This window comes from Protopterus annectens, chromosome 4.part0, assembly GCF_019279795.1.
Source record: "Protopterus annectens isolate FY-2018-M chromosome 4.part0, PAN1.0, whole genome shotgun sequence".
NCBI classification, from domain to species: domain Eukaryota; kingdom Metazoa; phylum Chordata; order Ceratodontiformes; family Protopteridae; genus Protopterus; species Protopterus annectens.
In genome coordinates, this window is record NC_056733.1 from 994,587,126 (window position 1) to 994,595,188 (window position 8,063).

The following is an 8,063-nucleotide window of genomic DNA, read 5'->3' on the forward strand; positions in this document are numbered from 1 at the left end:
TTAAATAAGATAGTACCAGAAGAAGAAAACTATAAGAAAAATACTGTACCCCTAAATAATTCAGTGCCCGAAGACTAAGTGGAAAATGCCATACTCCTAAGTCATTCAGTAAAAGACAATTAGCAGGAAAATACTCTACCCTTAAATAATTCAGTACCAGATGACTAGAAGGAATATACTGTACCTTGAAATAGTCTAGTACCAGAAGAAGACTAGGAGGAATATACCACACCCCTAAATGAGACCATTCCAGCACAAGGCTATAAGGAATGTCATGTACTCCTAAGTAATTCAGTACTAAAAAAAGATTAGGAGGAAAATACTGTACCCCAAAATAATTCAGTACCAGAAGAAGGCCGTGAGGAAAATAATGTAATCCTAAATAATTCAGTTACAAAAAAAGACTAGGAGAAAACTACCATACCCCTAAATAAGACTATACCAGAAAAAGACTATAAGGAAATACTGTACCCCTAAGTAATTCAGTATTAGAAGGCTAGGAGGAAAATACTATACCCCTAAATAATTCACTACCAGCAGAAGAGTATAAGGAAAATATAGTACCCCTAAATAAGTCAGTACCAGAAGAAGACTAGGAGGAAAATACTGAACTCCTAAATAATTCAGTACCATAAGAAGACTAGGAGGAAAATAGTGTACCCTTAAATTATTCAGTACCAGAAGAAGATTAGTAAAAACATTCTGTAAACTTACACATTTCAGTACCAGAGGAATACCACAAGGAAAGTACTGTAGCCCTAAATAATTCAATACCAGAAAAAGACTAAGAGGAAAGTAATGTAGCCCTAAATAATTCAGTACCAGAAGAATACTATAAGGAAAATACTGTAGCCCTAAATAATTCAGTACCAGCAGATGACTAGGAGGAAAATACTGTATCCCTGAATAATTCAGTACCAGAAGAAGGCTAGGAGGTAAACGCTGTACCCTTAAGTAATTGAGTACCAGAAGGAGGTGAAGAGGAAAACTTAAACCTTGACACGGTTATTAATAGAACATGCTGGAGGCAGAGCACCTGCTGGGGCCGTGTTCAGAAATCTTGACCAATGGATAAACTAAAGGGGTGGCGAAAGCCACAATAACTCTGGGCTAGGCTTATAAATGCCCTTGGGCAGATAGCCTAGTATGAACCTATGAACTTATAAATAACTCAGTACCAGAAGAAGAATTTAGGGAAAATACTGTATCCCTAAATAAATGACTACCAGAAGGAGACTAGGAGGGAAATACTGTAGCCCTGATTAACTCAGTACCAGAAGAAGACTAGAAGGAAAATATTGTACCCCTAAATAATTCAGTACCAGAAGAAGGGTAGGGGAAAAATATTGTAACCCTTAATAATTCAGTACCAGAAGAAGAATAGGAGGACAATTCTGTACCCCTAAAATAATTCAGTACCAGAGGAATACTGTGATAAAATTCTGTAGCTCTAAATAATTCATTACCAGAAATAGACTAGGAGGAAAACATTGTAACCCTAAATAATTCAGTAACAAAAGAAGGCTAGGAGGGTGATAGCGTATCCTTAAATAATTCAGTACCAGGAAAAGCTAGGAAGAAGATAATATATCCCTAGGTAATTCAGTACCAGAAGAAGACTAGGAGGAAAATACTGTAACCCTAAATAATTCAGTAGCTGAAGATGACTAGGAGGAAAATATTATACCCTTAAATAATTCAGTACCAGAAGAATACTAGGAAGAAAATATTAATTCAGTACCAGGAGATGGCTATGAGGAAAATATTGGACTCCTAAATATTTCAGTACAAGAAGAAGACCAGGAGGAAAACACTGCATTCCTAAATAATTCAGTACCAGAAGAAGACCAGGAGGAAAATGCCATACCTTTAAATAAGAGTACCAGAAGAAGACAACTATAAGAAAAATACTGTACCCCTAAATAATTCAGTACCTGAAGACTAAGTGGACAATACCATACCCCTAAATCATTCAGTACCAGAAGATTATCAGGAAAATACTCTACCTCTAAATAATTCAGTACTAGATGACTAAAAGGAAAATACTGTACCTCGAAATAATTTAGTACCAGAAGAAGAGTAGGAGGAAAATACCACACCCCTAAATAAGAACATTCCAGAAGAAGACTATAAAGAATGCCATGTACCTCTTAGTAATTTAGTACTACAAGATTAGGAGGAAAGTACTGTACCCCTAAATAATTTAGTACAAGAAGACTAGGAGGAAACTACCATACCCCTAAATAAGACTATACCAGAAAAAGACTATAATACTGTACCCCTAGGTAATTCAGTACTAGAAGGCTAGGAGGAAAATATTATACCCCTAAATAAGTCACTACCAGAAGAAGACTATAAGGAAAATATAGTACTCCTAAATAAGGCAGTACCAGAAGAAGACTATAAGGAAAATACTGTGCCCCATAACAATTCAGTACCAGAAGAAGACTATGAGTAAAATACTGTACTTCTAAATAATTCAGTACCATGAGAAGACTAAGAGGAAAATAGTGTACCCTTAAATAATTCAGTATGAGAAGAAGATTAGTAGAAAAATTCTGTACACTTAAACATTTCAGTACCAGAGGAATACTGTAAGGAAAATACTGAAGCCCTAAATAATTCAATACCAGAAAAAGACTGAGAAGAAAGTACTGTAGCCCTAAATAATTCAGTGCCAGCAGATGACTAGGAGGAAAATACTGTATCCCTAAATAATTCAGTACCAGAAGAAAGCTAGGAGGTAAACTCTGTACCCTTAAGTAACTCAGTACCAGAAGAAGGTGAAGAGGAAAATACTGTTCCCATAAATAACTTAGTACCAGAAGAAGACTTTAGGGAAAATTCTGTACCCCTAAATAATTCAGTACCAGAGGAAGACTAGGAGAAAAATTCTGTATCTCTAAATAATTGAGTATCAGAAGAAGCCTATAAGAAGAATACTGTGCCCCTACATAAATAGCACAAAATATACTGCACCTACTGATATTGCCAACATCCTGGCAGATAGATTCAGTGCAAACTTCACCCCCCTCTTACCTCCAAAAAAAGCCCACAACAATACCAGAAAAGTGTAGTGTCCCAAAAATCACAGATGCACAGGTGAAAACAGCCCTTTCAAAAGCCAAAAAAACAGCATCAATGGGACCAGATGGTGTCCCAGGCTGCATCTTGCACGAACTACAGAACGAACCAACCCCCCACCTAAATGCGCTATTCAACCTCAGCCTCTCCACAGGCTATGTGCCCATAGAATAGTGCACAGCAACAGTTATTCCTCTCCACAAAGGAGGGGCTACAACTGACCATGGTAACTATCACTCCATAAGCCTGACTAGCCTGGTCTGCAAGGCTATGGAGCCCATCATCATGGAACTCATTAACAAAGACATTGGGAACCTCCGAACACTTGACCTGACCCAGTTTGGCTTTGTTAAGGGAAGATCATTCCTACTAAAGCTAGTTAACTTCTTTGAGACAGTCACCAAGGCCATAGATGAGGGAAAGGTGGTTGACACAACCTACCTTGACCTTGCCAAGGCTTTTGACACCATTCCCCACTCGGGTATTACAGAAAAACTCACCAGCCTGAACATAAACCGCTATGTCATGAGATGGGTTGCCAACTGGCTTACAGACAGAACTCACATGGTAAGAATAGTGGGCTCCATGTCCGACTCTAAACCAGTCACAAGTGGTGTCCTGTAAGGCTCAGTCCTGGGACCCCTACTGTTTGGCATATACTTCTCAGAAGTACAGGCAAACACAGGAGGACTATGGCTAACCAAGTTCACCGATGACTGCAAACTGGGAGCCATAACTGACTCTCTGGCTGACACGGACATCCCCCAAAAGGGCATTACTGAGATGGACACCTGGTGTCAAAGTCATGGCCTCAAGTTAAATGCCAAAAAATGCATAGTCATCCCATTTGGGAAAAACAAAACACCCACGAATTACCACATAGGTGGCAGCCCCCTTAATACAGAAGAGGTAATAAGAGATCTGGGGACCCAGGTAGATAGTAGTCTCTCCTTTGACAATCATATTGCCAAAGTAGTTAGGAAATCCTTCTATGTGGCCCATCTAATTACTAAAGGGTTCGCATCTAGAAATAAAGAGGTTATAGTGCCCCTCTACTCATCACTCATTAGACCCATCATAGAGTACAATGCTCAATTTGGGATGTACCTCACAAGACACTTCCAACAGCTGGAAAAACCACTAAAGTACCTCACCAAGAGGATTACTGGCCTGAAACATATGCTCTATGCAGCTCGACTGAAAAAAACTCCAGCTGTGCTCAGTGGCATATCGCTTACTCAGAGGTGATCTCTGCCTGACTTACAAAGCCATGTCCAGCTCAGAATTGATGAACACACTCCACCTAAAGAAATCCAAGTCACTGCAAGCCACTCACTCTAGTGAGCTAAACCTCGCTACAACAATCAATACATGTCCAGCTCAGAATTGATGGACATGCTCCACCTAGAGAAATTCAAGTCGCTGCGAGCCACTCAATCTAGTGAGCTAAACCTCGCTACAACAATAAATAGAACATGCTGAAAGGATAGATTCCTGTCACAGAGACTGCCCATGCTTTGGAACAAAATTTCAAATTACATCAGGCAGAGACCCTCACTAACACTCTTCAAGAGAAACCTTGATGAGTGGATGGGTAACAGAAAATACATCCCTGGGATCTCTTCATTGGTTCTGCTTGACAGAGGATCAGTTAATTAATCAATGGGGTGGCGAAAGCTGACACACTCTGGCTAGGCTTATAAATGCCCTCTGGCAGATAGCCTAGTACCTATCTATGAACCTATAATTGAGCATCAGAAGAAGACTTGGAGGAAAATACTGTAGCCCTAAATAATTTAGTACCAGAAGATTATGAGGAAAATACTCTACCCCTAAATAATTCAGAACCAGAGGAAGACCATGCAAAACATATTATACCCCTAAATAATTCAGTACCAGAAGGCAAGCAGGAAAATACTGTACCCCTAAATAATTCAGTACCAGAAGGCAAGCTGGAAAATACTGTACCCCTAAATAATTCAGTACCAGAAGCATACTTTGAGGATTCCATTGTATTAGTTTTATAACTATAAGTACATATTTGCGAAATTATATTTCAGAGGAAGAAAATAAAAATTGTTCTCTTTATAATATGCATGAAATATTCAACAGCTCTATACTAATTTGTGTTTCTTGATAGTTCAGCAATAAAGAAATCCTTGAATTTTCATTTATGAGCAAAACACATTTATGCTTTATATACTAATTTCAGAAAAAAGTTAAGAGCACTAAATGTAATGCAATTCACATTGAGGAATGGGTTATGAAGTAGAACATCTTAATTGGATCTTTCTCACTTCAGAGGTGAGTAAATTAATGCATACCATTTTGCATGGGGAAGTAGTGGAGATAAAAAGTAAGCTAATTAAGCAAATGTTGCTTTTTTTCTTCTCACAAGGAACCCTGGCATATAATATGATTTGAAAAATATGCCATAACTACTGGAAAGGTCATTGCCTTAGGCAGAGAAGCATGCTACATGTTTTACCTAGGAGGTTCTTCAAGTACAGGCGAACATACTGAGTTAATAATCACCTTATTTCTCTTGTTTCTAAGGTAGATGTGCAGACATCTTAATGCTCTGCTCTGGTTTTGCTCAATTGCCAGCCCTTGATCTAATCTGACTTCATACTTAAACAGTCAGAAAATGAATCCCAAGAAATAAAGGTAAGGTGTCAGTTCACTGCATACAGCAATTTTTAAAATGACTACACAGTGCAACTGCCCTTTGCTTCAAGAGGACAGCTGAATTTTGCATAATGTAAAATATATATTATCTCTTTGCTATGTAGTGTTTTTATACTAATAAAATGTAAGATGGATCTTCAACAAGCAATTTGAGAGTAAAATCTGCTGGTTATAGCTAATCATAACTGTTTTTCATATTGCAGGAAGCCAGATATCTGGTATATGCCAATGAGTCTACAAATGTAATACCTTGTTGGTAATAACACCTTTTTGCATACACCAATAAAATGTATAATACATAAGCACACTGAGGTGATGCACATCGAAAATGTTTGTTACCTGCCACTACAACTTTTAGAGTGTATCCTGCTTAAAACTAATAAATGAATATTTAGTACTGCAGAGGTTATTGTTCCTAACTGGGTTTAATGCTGTGCTCCACTCTTTATAGAGTTTGCATGTTGCTCATTTAGGTTTTATCTCGTCAGTTGACTGACTATAGATAACTGTCTATGCAGAGAGCCTGCCTTTGTCACCCAAAGAGTTGCTACCAATAAAGGGTTATTAAGGATAAATTAACTTAATCAGTTACGAAATGACTATAAAAATGTAGAGTTGCCGTGAGCTTTTCAAAGGCAATAACTGCTCATCACACATTAATTCATCAACACTGTATTTATCTGTGCCTCCTTAGACGAACAGCATCACCTCTCAGTCTTTTGTCTCAGATCAAGCATTGTATTCCATCACATGTTCACTGGAGGATGTTAGGATTGGGGATTTCTTTTGCTCAGCATGCAGCAACCTCAGAGTTAAACTGCCCAAGTAAGGGCAGGCAAGGCAAAGCCCCATGCATGGTAGCTGCATGTGGTTCTTACCTTTACAAGAAAAATGCATTTAGCCTTGTTTTCTGACTTTGCTGACACCTGATAACCTTTAATGTAAGTGTTGATGAAATTGGCATCAATAAGCATTCTGTAATGGACTCTCATATAAGATTTCCTTTGCCTACAGAGATATATAACTACTTAGCACTTTCAGGTACTTCTCTCTTGTATTTGTGGTCAGTACATAAAGAGATACATTTCTTCTAGTATGTTGTTTCACAATCCTGCTGTCTGAACAGTTCCATACCCACACGTCTTCTGACATCAGACAGATAAAATACAAAACTCTGGTCTTTCCACAGTGACCACAGTAAAGTAAATTATAGGGCCAGTTTGAACTGGTGGGCAAACAGCTATGGTGAAATATTATAAGCGAGCCTTTAAAGTAAATTGCTGCATGTAAATGAATAATGCCAGCATATGAACAGGATAATTGTGAGTGTACTGGGCACCAGATCTTGTAAAATCGAACTACAAATTATCTGAGAGTGAAGGGCTGATACTGTGTAGTCTGTATAACACTTTCAGTTTGTCTCAACATGATTATCCCAAATTATTAGAACTGCAGAGAAAAGAAAAATTGATGTGTGGGTTTTACAGTACTACATCCTCAGTTGATCAATACACGAACAAAAGAAGATATGGTGGTGACAATAAGAAGACATTTTAAGAGGCTTAGAAAAAAATCAACTGAAAGTTTCACATGGTTTCCAATGTTTCACATGGCCTACTCCCATGTGACAGCCTGAACACATCTATTTACCTTTTCTTGAGGACAGAAAAATAGTACCGCCTTCCTAAACATGTCCTTTACAGCAGTTTCTAACATTTTAAAATAATAATGCTAACTAGTTGTGTAAAATCTGTAATTCATTTATTAAATGTGTGACTTAAGATATCTTCAGATATAGCACAGTCTCTTCCCATTTGTATACATTGATGATTTATAGTTGTTACTACATTTTATAAGTAATGTCTAGCTGGATAGTTTCAATATATTTCCTAAGAAAACTGAATAACTAATATTAGTAAGACCATCAGGTTCTTGTATTCTAAATGAACTGTTAATATGGAGTTTCAGCATTTGAAATATATTCTATAAATCTGAAAAAATACAATATTTAAGAAGCTATTTTCTGTTGGTTAATATATTTAGAAACAATACATTTGACACTCAGATATGCAATTTAGTTTAGAAGATTAGACTGGCCTCCATTTTACAAGTGTGTGTGTGTGTGTGTGTGTGTGTGTGTGTGTGTGTGTGTGTGTGTGTGTGTGTATATATAGAGAGAGAGTATAAAATCAAAACTGAGTAATATTTATTTATTCTGTGTGCACATTTGTGTAAATATATCAATACATAAAATATATGTTTCTTCTTATGCATATTTACATACATGTACA